The sequence below is a fragment of the Podarcis pityusensis genome (genome assembly GCF_964106645.2).
Source record: "Podarcis pityusensis genome assembly, chromosome: 2".
Lineage (NCBI taxonomy): Eukaryota > Metazoa > Chordata > Lepidosauria > Squamata > Lacertidae > Podarcis > Podarcis pityusensis.
This window is the reverse complement of record NC_138029.1, coordinates 50,582,686-50,599,967: the sequence shown is the minus strand read 5'-3', so window position 1 is coordinate 50,599,967 and position 17,282 is coordinate 50,582,686. Positions and strand designations below refer to the sequence as shown.

At 43.5% G+C, this 17,282-nt stretch overlaps 1 protein-coding gene across 1 annotated transcript in view; it reads right to left on the bottom strand.

The window, feature by feature from the left end:
- LOC308471341 (interleukin-12 subunit beta-like) overlaps positions 1–16,789 on the bottom strand; it is a 34,947-nt gene extending 18,158 nt beyond the window's left edge. The window contains exon 1 of the mRNA XM_080995293.1: positions 16,697–16,789. The gene's annotated coding sequence lies outside the window, so the exon portion shown is untranslated. The remainder of the gene's footprint in view (positions 1–16,696) is intronic.
- Positions 16,790–17,282: the final 493 nt, after the last annotated feature.

Genomic DNA, 17,282 nt, shown 5'->3' with positions numbered 1-17,282 from the left:
GGACCAATCAGACTGCTGCATTCTGAATCCTATTGTTCTAGGACCAATCAGACTGCTGCCTTTTGGATCCTATTGTTCTAGGACCAATCAGACTGCTATGCTTGGGCCAAGTCCAGCTTGCCAAAAATTTTCGACCCAGCCAGGGTGGCAAGGACATGGCTGACCACTGGCACTGGGTATGCGTGGGCCGTGAGGGCCTTGTTTATGGTACATTTGTAGTCTGCGCAGATGCGGACCGAACCATTAGGCTTGACGGGTGTGACGATTGGGGTTTCCCAGGGAGCATTAGGCACCGGCTCCAGCACTCCTTGCTCTACGAGTCGGTCCAATTCCTCGTCTATACGGGGTTTCAAGGCGAACGGGACCCGGCGGGCCTTGAGCCTGACCGGTCGTACTGCGGGGTCAAGCTGTAGCGCAATGGGGGGGCCCGTATACTGTCCCAATTTCCCATCGAAAACCCCTGGAAATTCCTTGCATATGGTGTCCACGTCCACTTGTAAGCTAGTGCGGTTCACCCCGGTGACAGCTAGCCCCAGTGGTCCAAACCATGCCAATCCCAGTAAGCTAATGTAGGGGCCCTTGACCACAAGCAAGTCCAGTTGCCGCGTCCGCCCTCGGTATTGCACCCTGAAGGTCCCCACCCCCATTGTGGGGACCTTACGTTTCTGGAAGTCCCGGAGGGTGAATGGGGCCGGCCTGAGTTTGGGACCCCCAGTGGGACACAGTTTCCTTAAGGTCCTTGCCGAGATTATGGATAGAGTTGAACCCGTGTCAAGCTCCATGCGGCATGGGGCCCCCTCTATCTGTACCTCTACATAAATTTTCTCTACGTTGGGGTGGGGCAACTGGTATACCTGGAAGTCCGTGAGTTCCGTCGAGTTGCCTTGGTGCGTTGGGCCCCGGGACCTGGGGCTCTTGGATTGGTCATCTGATGCCTGGTGTCGGGTGGGCCGAGCCCGACACACCCGGGCGATGTGTCCCGATTTTCTGCACTGCCTGCACTCTGCGTTGCGGAAACGGCAGGTCCTCCTCTCGTGACTCTCCCCGCAGCTTGCGCAGTTCCCTCCTTCTCGTCGAGGCAGCTGTGGTCTGTGCGCTGCTTGAGTGCGCTGCTGTACTCGGTGCACCTCCTCCCTGTCGGATCCTGAGTCGTCGGTGAGGTCTTCATGGTGGACCCTCGGTTGGGATGGCAGGCTCGGCCGTGCCTCTTGGGTCGACCTCTCGGCAGCTTCTGTTGCCAGGGCCTCCTCCAGAGCGACCTGGAACGTTAGGTCCTTCTTAGCGTAGAGGCGCCGTTGCAGCTTCTCATCCTTCAGGCCACCGACGAGGCGGTCACGAAGCATGTTCTCCAGCTCTGAGAAGTTGCAGAACCGGGCGGCTTGGCGGAGAGAGGTCACAAACCCAGTTATGGTTTCCCCAGGGGCTTGCTGCTTTGCGTAGAAGGCATTTCGACGAGCCACCACTGAGGGCTGCGGCGAAAAGTGCCCCTTCAGCTGTTCCATTATTGTTTTGTATGGAACAGTAGCGACGTCTTCAGGCGCAAGGAGAGCCCGGGCGATTTCAAACGTCTCCTCTCCGCAGACGCTGAAGAATATCGCCCTCTTCTTGGCGTCTTCTTCGTCGGTGACCCCTTTGGCTTCTAGGAGGAAGGTGAAACGGGAGGCGTACGCTTCCCAGTCTCCAGATGCTGGGTTGAATGGCGAGAAGCTGCTGTTGGCTGCCATTCTGAGTTCCTTGTGCCCCGGAGCTGAAGCCTGGATACACGGTGCGAGGCAGCGGTGCGGCAGTTGGCGGTGCTGCGGTGCTGTGTGTGGCAGTCAGCTCAGCGGGATCCCACCTTCGTCGCCAGTGAAATATACTCAGAGTCGCAAAGTGATTTCATGCTCTTTATTCAGCTCATAGTGGTGAGGAGGAATGAATAAATGTCCCCTCACAGTATCTGCTTTATATACATTATTTACACAATGGGCTGCACATGATTGGCTAATTCTGGAATTCTACTGTAAGCCAATCAGGTTGTGGATTCACTTCTATCTGGAGCAGGATTGGGTGGTTCCTGCCAACCAATCATACTGCTGCATTGTTCTAGGACCAATCAGACTGCTGCATTCTGAATCCTATTGTTCTAGGACCAATCAGACTGCTGCCTTTTGGATCCTATTGTTCTAGGACCAATCAGACTGCTACAGTTTGGATCCTATTCAACTCAGTACATAACAGTAGGCAAACTAAGGCCTGGGGGCCGGATCCGGCCCAATCGCCTTCTAAATCCAGCCCACAGATGCTCCGGGAATCAGCGTGTTTTTACATGAGTAGAATGTGTGCTTTTATTTAAAATGCATCTCTGGGTAATTTGTGGGGCATAGGAATTCATTCATATTTTTTTACAAAATACAGTCTGGCCCCCCACAAGGTCTGAGGGACAGTGGAGCGGCCCCTTGCTGAAAAAGTTTGCTGACCCCTGCCTTAGGCATTCCAAACCTTCCATTCCATTCCCTTCCCCTCCACAAATGGGGCTTAATGGAGCAGTAGTGCCTCCAGGTCATTGTGCTAGTAAATCCACTTTGCTGTCACATGATGGCAGTAAGATTGGTTTGGGATCCAACAGATCCTGGACTGGCTCACTCCTTCTGTACCTACATATTGCCCCATTTCAGGGCCTTCTGCTGGCTACCACTGGCAGACATCCCACCGGAAGCACTCCTGCACTTCCTAAATCATTGGGTTTGGTATCTCATGCTCTTACTTTGTCTCTCACCTCTGATCTACTCTAAAGAAGGCCAAGGTATTGTCATAAAGAGTATCTTACCAGCTGTTTTGTTTTACCGGGAATTTGATATATTACTAAAGATACTCAGGGTTTCTTATTGTCCCAGAATTTTCATAGGAACTGAAAATGGTACGTCCTGCAAGAATATTCATAGTTGCCTCTCTCCATTACATAAGATTTCTTAGTAATGGCTTAGTGTTCTTCCTAGATGAACAATTTGGAGCTTTTGGGAGAGTGAAAAAGATGGCTTCATGGAACAGCTCTGGCAGAAGACAGTGAGTCCCCTCTCAGATAATTGCCTGTGGGTTTGGCCCCTCTTTTGCCACCTAGTAACTTTTAAGGTCTGAGCTCTACAGAGAACTTACTCTGATCCTTTCCTGTTTGGAAAAAAAATTCTCTAATCCAAGTTGAGATCTGGATTATTTAGTGTTCTAATGAAGGTTGTCCTCTTAACTACTCTTTGTTATTTAGTTCACCATGCTAACTAAATAGTTCAAAAGTAGCTTTATGATTGTTAAATTAGTTTTCTTGAAATGCTGATTCATTTCAAAAAAGGGTAGAGATGCTTATGAAATCTTCCTTTGCCTACTGTTTTTCTCTCTTCTGATTTTTCATTTCTCCAAAAATGTATTGCCATTCCTAATAATGTTGAAATCTTTGATACATTCACATCTGTATTTCTGAATGCATGTTTGGGTTAAAAATTAAAACAAATAAATAACATTTGTTCATTTCATTGGTGCCAAAGTTCAGACTTCCAAAGTCACACAAATGGGACACATTTTCTTGCCCTCAAACTACAGGCCCTTATGCAATTTAGCATACAGTGGTACTTCTGGTTACGTACTTAATTTGTTCCAGAGGTCCGTTCTTAACCTGAAACTGTTTTTAACCTGAAGCACTACTTTAGCTAATGGGGCCTCCCGCTGCTGCTGCGCCGCTGCCGTGAGATTTCTGTTCTCATCCTGAAGCAAAGTTCTTAACCTGAGGTACTATTTCTGGGTTAGCGGAGTCTGTAACCTGAAGCGTATGTAACCCGAGGTACCACTGTATTTGCAGATAAAAACTTAAAAAGCATCAAGAGCATCATCAACGTATGCAGTGCTTTTTTTTTTTTCTTTAAAAAATGTTTAGGGATACTCTCATTTTGACTCAAGAAAATCACTGGGAAAAGAAATGAAGCTTCCATTGGAGGTGGTAACAATGAAACTGACCAATCACCATGCTAGATTCCAACTCCTACTTCACACATTAAACGCTCGCTTCTGTCTGAGACACAGGAAACACCATGACAGGAAATGAGGCCGCCATCGGGGCTAGCAACAGAACTGACAATTCACCGTGCTAGAGAAGAAACTTTTTTTTTAATTGCTTCCTCTCCTGTTAGATTCCCCCCCCCAGAAAAAAGTACTGAAATTATGTATTTATCTCATTAAATTTATATACCACTTGATTGTGAGACACTTCAAAGTGTTTTGCAAAAAGATAAAACAAGAAAATCATGAAAAATTCACAACCATACTTTAAACCATACAAAAGTTAAAATGCTAAAACAGATTAAAATCTCCTCAATTTTCTAAGCACTTGGGTAGGGTTGTCTAAACCAGGATGTTTTTATCAGGCACCAAAAAGTGTACAGTGAATGAGCCTGCTTGATCTCAATAGACAGCAGCAGTGGTGTTGGTGCAAGTTCAAAAAACTTTCACTCCCTGACAGGGCTGTCTTAAGCATATGCAGTGCTGGGGTGCAAAGATCCGCCCGGTGGCCCCCCTCCCAAGTTGCCCAGTCCCAGGCACAGAAGGGCGGAGCCAGCTGGTCACCTCAGCGTCTTGCTGGCTCAGTCACCCCCGAACTCATGGCGCAGAGCTGCCTGCAGCAGAAGAACCCGCCATGGTGCTCTGACTGACTGGCAGGCTCTTCCCCGGACTCAACTCTCGGGCCCCAGACTCTTGGCCTGGTGCCCCTGAGAGCCTGGCGCTTGGGTGCCCCGCACCCCTGGCGCCTATGGGTAAGAAGGCCATGCTCCCTGATATTGCTTAATTTCAAAAAGGAAGTTAGAACTTTCAAATCAGCCTTAATTAATTGAGTGTTTTCTATAAAAAACCCCACCTTTGTTCCACAGACAGAATCCTGTTTGAAGCATGTGCATTGGGCTGGAGTCACCCTCCTGACACCTGTGTCTTTACATCTCACCTGGATGGGACCAAGCCAAATGGTAGCGAGGTCAAGGCTAGGCAGACGCACTAGTAGTAATGCTGGATTGGCTCTGCTGCTGTGTGTCCACACACCCTTGACCTTGATATCACTGTACCCCAGCCTTGACTATGTAAGCTGTAGTAATACTAATGTGGGAAGGGCAGCTCTGCTGCTCCACAACAAATCCTATTGACAGCTACATATTCTAGCTTATGTGGAAACAGTCACAATTCATCCAGACTCATTTCTCACTAGACAAGTACAGTATTTTGCTATAAAAGATGCAACCGGAATTTCAAACCTTAATCAAATCATACAGGGGATTCAGAACCAATATGGTTGGTGACTATGGATGTAGTATCGTTATAGGTGTGTGCAAGAAACCAGCCCATGACATATCAGTCCTCTTATCTACCACCACCACCATGCTGCTGTTGCTGCCACCATTTGCCACCACTGTTGTGGGCTGGCCAAGTGGGAGTTTGGGTGCAAATGCAGTGATAAATCTGAGCAGGACAGGCTCCTTGCCACCATACTTGCCACCTGACATCATTGCATGCAGGCCTTAGCTGTATTTATGTGGGAGAAGGTCCATACTTTTAAGCCCAGTCCCTGGCATTGTGTTTCACATGGTTGTCTCTACTATGTGTGCATAGCTCAGTTACATAGCTGCCCTTATTGTGACCTTACACATGAGCAGGAGCTTGTGCACTGAGGTTGCTTAAAGAGGAATGAGGTGGGGAGTTCTAATCCAGTATGGTCCCTGAAGGCCAGGTTTCTACTTGCAGGGAGGTGTTTTGTTTTGTTTTGTTTTGTTTTGTTTTGTTTTGTTTTGTTTTGTTTTGTTTTGTTTTGTTTTGTTGTTTTGTTTGCTTGCTTTACATATGGGAGCTTTCAAAAGGTGACCTGGAAACTACAACTAATCCAGAATGCAGCAGCTAGACTGGTGACTGGGCGTGGTCCCCCAGACCATATAACACCAGTCCTGAAAGACCTACATTGGCTCCCAGTACATTTCCGAGCACAATTCAAAGTGTTGGTGCTGACCTTTAAAGCCCTAAATGGCCTCTGCCCAGTATACTTGAAGGAGCATTTCCATCCCCATCATTCAGCCCGGACACTGAGGCCCAGCTCCGAGGGCCTTCTGGCTGTTCCCTCACTGCAAGAAGTGAGGTTACATGAAACCAGGCAGAGGGCCTTCTTGGTAGTGGTGCCTGCCCTGTGGAACGCCCCCCCCCATCAGACATCAAGGAAAGAAACAACTATCTGACTTTTAGAAGACACCTGAAGGCAACCCTGTTTAGGGAAGTTTTTAATGTTTGATGTTTTATTGTATTTTTAATCTTTTGTTGGAAGCTGCCCAGAGTGGCTGGGGAACCCAGCCAGATGGGCGGGGTATAAATAAATAAATAAATAAATAAATATTATTATTATTATTATTATTGTTATTATTATTTGATTTCCACCTCTGGCATGCTGAGGCTAGGGTACTGTTGTCTCAAGAATAGCTTTAAGATCCTTGATATGGTCAATGGGAGACACAGTTGAGGGCAAAATTGTTGTTTCACATTGTTAGGCTACAATCCTAACCCCACTGAACAGAGAATAAGCCCTGTTTGATTCAGTAGGACTTACCTCTGAGCAAAGAAACAAAGGAAACTGCCTTGCACTGAGTCAGACCAAAGGCAAGAACAACAGTCAGAGCAACACTGCAAGTCTGTGTGTTTGTGGTGCAGTTCACTTCTCCTTTTCATTTCATGCAGACATTTACTTCTGTCCCTCCTTGAAAGTGAACTTTACCTCTCAGCTGAAACATAACACAGATTTGATGTTTAGGGAGCCCTGTTGTTATTTGCGGAGCATGTAAAGACCATAGGCTGAGAGTCCCAACTGCAAGTTCCCCATTCTTCCTTATGACTCAGCCTGCCCTGAAGTCGAGAGAGCACATTAAGTCTCATTACCCTTTTGGGCCTTGACTTATACTGAGACTACCCAGTAACAAGAGTGTGGGCTGTGGTCACTTGTGTCCCATTGGATGCTCAGCTTAGAAGTGTTAGGTGGCTGGTTCATTTCTCGCTCGGCTTTTTCCATGAAGTTTACAACCTGGTTTTTAAAAACTTTTTTAAAGGACCTGGTATTCTTCTGAGGTTTGTCACTTTCCCGATACCAGGGCTGGGGAATTTGTGGCCCTCCAGATGTTGCTGAAATACAGCTCCCAGCATTTGAGTATTGAGGATGATGGGAGTTCATCCACATTTGAAGGCCTGTAGGTTCCCCACCCCTGGCATGGTTCCAGTTTAGGTGTGCTGCTTTGGCCCAGAGAGCACCAGTGTACCACTGGTTTTATTTGCATCTTCTGAAATGCCAAGGACCATCAAGGTTTAGTACCTTGAGAACAGTGTTGGGCAAGGGTCAGCAAACTTTTTCAACAGGGGGCCGGTCCACTGTTCCTCAGACCTTGTGGGGGGCTGGACTATATTTTGAAGGGGGGGGGAGAACAAATTCGTATGCCCCACAAATACCCCAGAGATGCATTTTAAATAAAAGGACGCATTCTACTCATATAAAAACACGCTGATTCCCAGACCATCCGCGGGCCGGATTTAGAAGGCGACTGGGCTGGATCAAGCCCCTGGGCCTTAGTTTGCCTACGCATGGTGTTGGGAAACCTCTGGCCCTTCAGATGTTCTTGGATTTCAACTCTTGCCCCCATCAGCATTACCAGTCAGCAGAAGTGATAGTTCAAGAACACCTGGAGGGCAGTCGGTTCCCAATCCCTGCTCTAGTTGTTTTTTTGGGGGGGAGGGGACTTAGTTCAATTTTGCCTGTTGTGAAACATGGGAAGGAATTCAGTGTAGTTCTATAGTAAGTGTTCTGTCAGTGCAAGTTTTTCAGCTTGTCAGATGTTATGATTCCCCCCTCCTTTCTACCTGTGCGCTGTTCTGGGGAGTTCTCCCAACCCCCAAGAGCCAATTTCAGGGAGAAAGCCCCATTGCACTGGCAGAAGTCTTTGCATGGGCTTATGCTAGTGGGACTAGTTAGTGGAATCCCATGCATGATAATTAATATTGGGAAAGTTGCCCAGACGAACAAAGCACACCTACTGATGTGGGTGGCATGAAGAAGAGTAGCAACAAATATCCATGACTGAAGAAACAGGAAGGTGTGAGAGATACAGTGCCAAAAACTCACAGGGGGAAAAGTCAGATCTTTATGACCTGTTTGCCACATAAGGTCCCCATCTAGAGCCACCCTCCATAACAGAGTCATATTTTCGTATGCTCTTTTGCCTTACTTATCATTTTAGTTTCTTCTCTCATCCTTCATTCTGATTTAAAAGAGCTATTACTAGTCAGCAAAACTTTTCAATTAGCGCAGACAATAAATAATGAAAACAAAAAGTTACATATGTTATAATCTGAATGGCTTCTTCAAAGATTCCTCAGATAAACCCTGTCTGCATATTTCAATGAAATTTCAAAAAGATGATAGCCATCACTTATCAAGTTAAGATCAGTGAGTTGTATACAGCGATTCCAGACCCCCCAAGTATCCCTATTTTCCTTTATATATATATAATTTTTATTAAATTTTACTTCAGATTAAACATCTTTTATTATATGAAGCATTCATTGACTTCCCTCCCTCCCCTTCCAAGGTTCGTTTGACTTGCTGCATATTTTAATATATCCATCTAATTCAATTTACCTTTCTTACATCACTTCAAAATATGTTATACTGTTAAATTACTTTAATACTGCCAGCGTTTTTAACTGTGCACAATTATTTTCAATATTCAATGAAAAATTTCCACTCCTCTTTAAATGCCTGTTCTTCTTGTTCTCTTATTCTACTTGTTAGACTTGCTAACTCTGCATATTCTGTCATCTTAAATTGCCAATCCTCCTTACTAGGGACCTCGCTCACTTTCCATTTTTGGGCTAACAAAATCCGAGCTGTTGTTGTTACATACATAAATAATTTTTTCTGTCTGAACAATTCCTAACAGAAATGCCTCTGGTTTGGGGGGAAAGTTATTTCAAACATTTTTTCATCTCATTATATATCATTTCTCAACATTCTTTAACTGCTTTGCATGTCTACCACATGTGAAAAAAGGTTCCTTCTACTTCTTTATACTTCCAACACAAGTCCAATTCCACATTATAGATCTTAGCCAATCTACTCAGAATTCAATACCATCTATGACTCATTTTCATATAGTTCTGCTTCAGTGTGTAGCATGCAGTGAATTTCAAATCATTCTTCCAAAGTTTCTCCCAGAGGTTTAATTCTATATTGTATCCAACATCCATTGCCCAGTGAGTCATTGATGCTTTAACCATCTCATTTTTTGTTTCCCATTCCAATAATAATTTGTACATTTTGGACAATCATTTTTCCTTATTCAGCAATAGCTTTTTTTCAAACTGTGAGCTTTGGTCCAAAAAACCATTTTTCTTTTCTAGTTTGAACATATCATATAGTTGATGGTACTGTAAGCAATCAGTAACTTGATTCCTTACTTCTGCGATTGGTTTCAATCTGGTTCGCTCCCTGTAAATCCCAACAAATCCCTAAAGGTCACCAAACCTCTATCTGCCCTGAGACCCCCAGGTATAGGGCAGTATATAAATTTTAATAATAATAATAATAATAATAATAATAATAATAATATCCATATTTATTCTCTTAATTGTAATTGCTTTGATTGGCGATAACCATAGGGGTGTTTTTCTTTTCAACAATTTTTAATGTTTCTCCCAGACTATACAATTTTCTCCTAATGACATGGTTCACAAAATTTTTATATATTTTAGCTTTCCCATACCAAAGACATGCATGCCAGACAAACTTCATACTGTGGTCTTCCAGATGTAAAATGTGTGCATCCTCCAATACAATTCATTCCCTTAACCAACACAAACAAGCCACTTCATAGTACAATTGTAGGTCTGGCAGGGCAAAACCACCTCTTTCTTTTGTATCAGTCAAAATTTTATTTTTAATTTGTGGCAGCTTTCTCCCCTGCCAGACAAATTTAGATATATCCCTATTGTCCAGGGGCACCCCTGATTCTGATTCTATCCCGGAATGTCCCGCTTTTCCTTAAGACACCCCCATTTTCATCAGAGGAATGCTGGAGGTATGGTAGGATGTCCCTATTTTCATTGGAGAAATGTTGGGGGGTCTGGAGTTATCTGACCCTGGAGCCATCTGAAGGCAATCCTGTAAATGTTGAAAGTTGCCCAAAGTGGCTGGGGCAACCCAGTAAGATGTGTAGGGTATAAATACTAAAATTATCATTATGGAATGGGATGTCCATATTTTCATTGGGGAAATGTTGGAGGTTATGCAATTTAAGGTAGACCCACTAAAATGAATGGACATGACTAACTTAGAACCATTAGTTTCAATAGGTCTCCCCTGAGCATAACTTAGTTCAGAAATCCCCAAACTCAGCCCTCCAGATGTTTTGGGACTACAACTCCCATCATCCCTAGCTAACAGGACCAGTGGTCATGGATGATGGGAATTGTAGTCTCAAAACATCTGGAGGGCTGAGTTTGGGGGTGCCTGAGTTAGATACAACCCAGTGTTATAGATGATAGGCATAGAACCCCTAGCACAACTTGGTTTTGTGCAACACTGAGCAGGCAAGTTTGTGCTTTGTGATTCTGTGGTCAGAGTATTGAAACTTGTAAATGCCTCCAGAGGAAGTATTACAATGTGTCTTGTTCTATGGTGTTCCTGTTTTGTTCTGTATAAGGAGAGCTTCCTTTTTTGCTACTTGCATTTCCCCCCACTAATTATGCAAATTTAACAGTGGAGATGTTTTTGATGGAAGGAACCACTCTAGATAACCAGATGTCTCATCTCAGGCAGTGAAACTTGGCCTTGACTGGAAGTTCCACAATATTACTGTTCCTACGATCATTTTAAGGCAGTTATGGACAGAAAGAAGCCAAAAACCCAATTAGGACTCCTCATCTATATGTGACAATAGTTGCTTGTCAACCAGCTTTAAGAATATTACCTCAGATTAATTCATCCATATCATGACAGTCACTTTAAAACTGGATGTACAAACCTGAAACATATATTCTTGCATAAAATACATATTTCTGCCACACTCTGCAGGGCCAATGAATTAAATCAGCAAGTACCTATTTAATTGGGACGTGGGTGGCACTGTGGGTTAAACCACAGAGCCTAGGACTTGCTGATCAGAAGGTCAGCGGTTCGAATCGCCGCGACGGGGTGAGTTCCCGTTGCTCGGTCCCAGCTCCTGCCAACCTAGCAGTTCAAAAGTACGTCAAAGTGCAAGTAGATGAATAGGTACCACTCCGGCGGGAAGGTAAACGGTGTTTCCGTGCGCTGCTCTGGTTCGCCAGAAGCGGCTTAGTCATGCCAGCCACATGACCCGGAAGCTGTACGCCGGCTCCCTCGGTCAGGAAAGCGAGATGAGCGGCGCCACCCCAGTGTCGGTCCCGACTGGACCTAGTGGTCGGGGCCCCCTTTACCTTACTTATTTAATAAAATAAAAGCTATGTCAGCTTCTTTATTAAAGAAATCAGCCCAGCCGTACAATGGACTTCTGCCCATGAAATGGGAATTCCCTTTCTTCTCCCCCGGCTTGCAGTCAACTGCACACCCCACCAAATTTATTCTAGAGGGTTGGGGGTCTCAAGTAAGGAAATATAAATCTGATAATTTATGGGATTGTCATCATTCTACCATCACAAGCTCCCACCGGCTCTTTCTTATTGGGCTGTGGAAGGTGGGGTTCACAGGAGAAAACAACCAAGATGGTATGTGGGATGGTACAGTGGCTAAAGAAACTCAGGGTCAAATCTCTGTTCAGACATGAAATTCACTCTTTCACCTTAACCTTCCTCACAGGCATGCTATAAACTGTAGTGACTGCATTGAGCACCCTGGAAAACACATCAATACAAATATATAATACGCTTTAATTTAACTTTACTTCATTTTACTTTACTTTAACATTTAGCATTCAGTTGCAAGGGATACTTAATTAGTAAAGTAAGGCAGAACATTTCTGTTACCTTCCAAAGATTTTATGCCCTGAACACTTTTGCCATGCAAAGGCAAATTCCGCTCCCTTGCAACTGCTCCTTCTCACATGCTCCAAGCTAGGATGTCATACCCTCCAACATCTTATGGAATAGTTGGACATTCCGGGATCAAATCAGAAACTGGGATGGCTTCTCTAAATCAGGGACATCCCTGGAAAATAGGGACACTTGGAGGGTCTTGGATGTTCAACTGGACACGTGTGGCAAGGATGGTGGTAGTAGGCCCAAACCTTCAACCTATATGCATTCATTCTAAAAGTGGGTAGATAAATGCAATTCTTCAGCTGTTATAGATGTTATAATGCACATTTATTTAATCATCTCTAAGGGGGCTCCTGCTGCTTGCACATGTGGTCCAGCCATATGTAGGGTTGCCAGGTAAGGAGCATCCCAGACCACAAGATTTCAGGGCCCAAACCTGAGACCTAGGGACAGCCTCTGGTGATGTCATGGGGGCAGGTCTCAGTGATGTCATTAAGCACAGCATTAATTCCAGGCGAAGATTATGATTTGTGTTATTCACCAAGTGTAAAATATGAAACAGTTAAGCTTTTGTTAAAAGATGCATCACAGCGTGGACATTCTGTTTATCATTTGGATATAAAAACTGCATGTTTGTTTGCAGATTTAAAAGAACAAATTTTTATGCGTGTTCCTGAAGGCATAGACGCCGCTGAAGGTTTGGTATGCAAATTAAATAAATCCCTTTATGGTCTGCACCAAAGTGGAAGGAATTGGCACCAAACTTTAGCAAAAGAATTGCTGGATATTGGTTTTTCACAAGGGAAGGCAGACAATTGTGTGTTTATAAAGGAAAGGGCAAACTCTGTAGCAAAAATATGTGTGTATGTAGATGACGTGTTAATTTCTACAAAAACTAAACAGGAATATGAACAGGTAGTAACACAGTTACAGAAGAAATTTGATGTGGTGGAATTAGGCATAGCTAAAAATTACTTATCCATGCAAATTGAGAAAGGCAAAAATGGATCTTTTCTAGTTCATCAAACTGCAAAAATTGATGATCTAGTAGAAATGCTATGTTTAGAAAATGCAAATAGGAAGGAAATGCCTATGGTGTGTGGTTTCACCTTTACAGGTGAAGATAAGCCATTTCCTAACAAAACTTTGTATCGTTCTGCTATAGGCAAGCTAAATTTCATTCAAAGAATCTCAAGACCAGATATAACTTATGCTTTTCACTTTCTGGCAAAATTTGTGGAAAAGCCCACTATGCAATGTTTCTCTGCTCTTAAGAGAGTGGTGATGTACCTTAAACATACCAAACATTATAGGTTGCAGTTTACAACATGTATTGACAAAGGTTTTGAAATTTTCTGCGATGCATCTCATGCAGTGGAACAAAATAATTGCAGGGGTGTGTCTGGTATGGTGTTTTGTTATAACGGTTGTCCATTTGAATGGAAGTCCCAGACACAAACCATTATTTGTCTCTCCACAACAGAGAGTGAATTATGTGCATGCGTTCAGGCCACTCGTGATGTAGAATGGTATCTGCAAGTATTCGCAGACCTACAGATGACAGATGCAAGTAACACTACCAGTAAAAGTTTACCTTGATTCCCAGAGTGGACTCGCTATCCTATGTTCAGAAACCAATACGCAGCGCAGTAGAGTCTCAAGATTACGTTTAGAATTTGTAAAGAAACTAATTGCTGATGAAATGATTGTATTTGAATATGTTCCAGGTGACAATCAAATTGCGGACATTTTTACAAAAGCACTTCCAAAGGTTACACATGAAAGACATGTACAAAATATGCTTTATGTTTTTGTTCCACAATGATGAACCGCAGGGGAAATGTTGAATGGTTTCTTTAAATGTAAAGGTTCATCATTGTTCCACCCGATGTGTATGCCTTTAAGGGGCCAGAGCAAGGGCCAGAGCAAAATAATGAGACCCAGCTTTACAGCTGTGAAACATAGCAGGTGCTGCTGGGTTGTATTGATTAAGCTGTGTCAGCGATTGGGTGTAGTATATAAGGAGCAGCACCTAGCTCTCCCATTTCCCTGGGGGATGGGTTGGTGGTTGGGTCTGGTTTGTTGTTGATGTATTTAGTGTATAAGGAGTTTTTGTTTTTGTAATTAAAACCTTGTTTAAGTACTTTTTGAGTCCCTTTTTAATGCATGGTCTCCCCAGCAAGCTCTCTGCAGCGCTCCTAAACTGCAAATAGCCAACACATTAAACATTAATCACAGTCAAATACAAAGCACAAAGTCTAAAAAATGAATGAATATATCACTGGTTGGAAATTAAAATAGAAGCCTTAGCTAAAGTGGGTGTCCTCAAGTCTAGCTGAAGTGGGGGGATCATTCCTTCTCAACTGCTTAGGGACTTTTGGCAGGGAAGGTGCTCTTGTCTACCTGGAGAGTTAAATCCTCTTTGTGCCTTGTGGGGGAGAGACAAACCTGGAGACTTTAGGTTGGCCCAGGGGGTCTGGCATACCTAGCCATCAGGGCTGGCCTGCCCATGAGGCAGATTGAAGCAGCGGCCTTAGCAGCTGCCTTAGGTGGCAATCCCACTAACAGAGTTGTGTGGCAGCAGCTTCCAACAATATTTAGTGGAACTTAATTTCTGGAATCCTTTTCTTATGTAAGAGTTTCTATAGTTTTGGAAGTTTGCTGCTTTATCTTCCTTACCTTAGAAATCCATATTATTTGGGAAGTTGCCCTCCTTTCCTCATTGCATTGGAAAAATGTGCATGGACCAGTTAATTTGAGTTAGATGCGCATCTTCCTTTCTAAACCAGAGGGGGAATACATGCCTGAGTTTGATGTTATGTGTTGGTATGTCAAGAGCTTTTTACTAGCTGTACTCATGTTTGAGGACATATCGTGTGTTGTCATTGCTGTTGTAAGGATCTCGTTTTTCTAATGTGAAGGAAACCATGAAGCTGAAAAACTCCATTCTGACCTCATCAGGCCAATACACTATAAGAATTTGGATTTAGTATGACATGGAAATATATGAGAGTTTTAAGAAGCTAAATAAGAAGTCTGTCTTTTACAGTTCCCTGAACTAGCAAACTAAACACTTTCAGATTCCCTTTTCTCCCACTAAAAGGTCAGCACAGGGTTACCAAATTTTCTTTTTTTACCAGACTGTGCAACAGTGTGATTTACAGATGTTCATGGATGTCTGTGCTATGAAAAGCCTCACTTGATGATTTCTGCTTATCAAACTGTTTTCCATGGCAGCAGTTAATTTAGTTACACAGAATCCTATTGCTTTAGTAGTCATCCAAAAATTTGAATTAGGCTTCAGAGGCAGCAACTTTTAAATGCCAGGTGATTAAGGGTGTGAAAAATGAAATGAAATTCAGTAACAGAAAGTGATATTTTAACTTGTAATTAAGTTGAAAGTTTTGAAATGCTGTAAATCCAGTGAAATAAACAATGAAGTAAGTAATCATGATGATTGCAGCCAGGGAATATACCCTTTAGCTCTGCCATGAGGTATGCAAAATTCATACTAATATATCAAACAAATGAAAAATGTTCACCCCAGTACTAAACACATTATATGGATTCATGCCATTGATTTGAATGTGGCAAGCCATCTAAACTCTGACCATATTTAGAATTGAGTTCTGGTGATTTCAGGGATATTCAAATATGGTTAAAGAGCAGCCTGTATGTGTTGATCTAACACATACTGTTCTCTAAAGTGGTGTTAAGACTTGCAGATACAAGAGAAACATTATGCCTATTTCAAGGCACAGCCCTTTTTCTAAACATAGCATAGGGTGGCTTCTTCCAAGATTGTGCAACTTTTGTCAGAAGAAAACTGTGAGGTAAGGCTTTCTCTCCGGCTTGCCTCACTACACCTGTGCTAGGGGGGTTGGCATGGCAACCAGAGCAGCTGCACTCTATGTGGCTTGAGGCCTCTTCACAGTCCCACTCAAGGTTAATGCTAGGCTGCTACTGAACTTAACTCACATCTTCTCCTGCTTGTTTCCTTGGGACTGCTTCACTGAACTGGATTTACTTTATGCCCCTGAATAGACAATTTGGACTGGTTTAGGGAATTTGACCTCTGGCATGTCACCACCACAGTCATAATCGGTTATGGGACTCATTCCTGAAGAGTGTAGGATCCAGCTTTGTTCCTGACAATATGTGGTGGTGCAGTAAGGACTGGAAGGAACTCTGAATGTGAAGAAGGCATGTTGCTTCCAGCTGGGCAGTTAAATCTAATACATTATGAGTAATCCTAAATATCATCCCTGAAAATATTTGAAAATAGGAGTGCCATGCTGGCAGTGGTGAGGCCCATTTCACAGATGAGTCCTTCCTATAAGTTGCTAGTTTCTTCATACCTCAAAGAACGCCACTGCATGCAAAAATACAGCAGAGGTGTGGCTGAGCTGCAATTTTACGCTTCAGAGGAAGCTTGAAAGAATTGGCCTGCGGTGACAAGGTTACAACAGGTAAGGGAGATTTGATTGTTATCACCAGCAGTTTAGGGTACCATTTTTGGCACAGGGAGAAAGGGGTATCAAGAGATTCCAGAAACATGGAGTGAGGAGCTGACAGACACGGCAGGTTCAAAATAAATTTAAAAAACCAGAATATTTTGGGAACATTTACTGTGGTTAGCTTTTAGTACCTCATGATAACTAGGGATGCAGGTCCTGCCAAGGAATAAACACGTATGGTCTAAACAGACAGGCAATGATACTTTCTCTCCTCTCCTACATAGTGTTCCTAGAGGCAGGGCTGCTCATGACATCTTACTGAGGTACAGGACAAGATGGGGCCTCCTCACATTCTGTGTAGTAAAGCTTACTGGACTAGCAGTTGAATCTTACTTCAACTTCAATCTAACATGTAGTGTTTTTAAAACTGTTTCATGGTATGTTTGTAAATTGCCTTGAGAAGTACGTAAAATGTGAGTGAATGATTAATTAATTGATTGATAATACCCTTCTGCCCTCTAACAGAGGGTGATGGTGGGGGGCTCTTGAGCAATATCTGGGGGGCTGCCACTGCTAATGGAGGTAGGGCAGGCCTGTGCTTTGGTCAGAATGAGATCTGTGTATAGCAGCAGGCAAAGTAAGTCATTTCATCAAAAGGCTAAAGGTCAATCTTTTGAACCCGTGTCAACATGCAGGGGCTGATTTTTGCCAGCTTTGTCAAAGGATTGTGTGAAATGGATCTTGATGTGGCTGGTAGGTGTGTGCTGAACTGAGGCT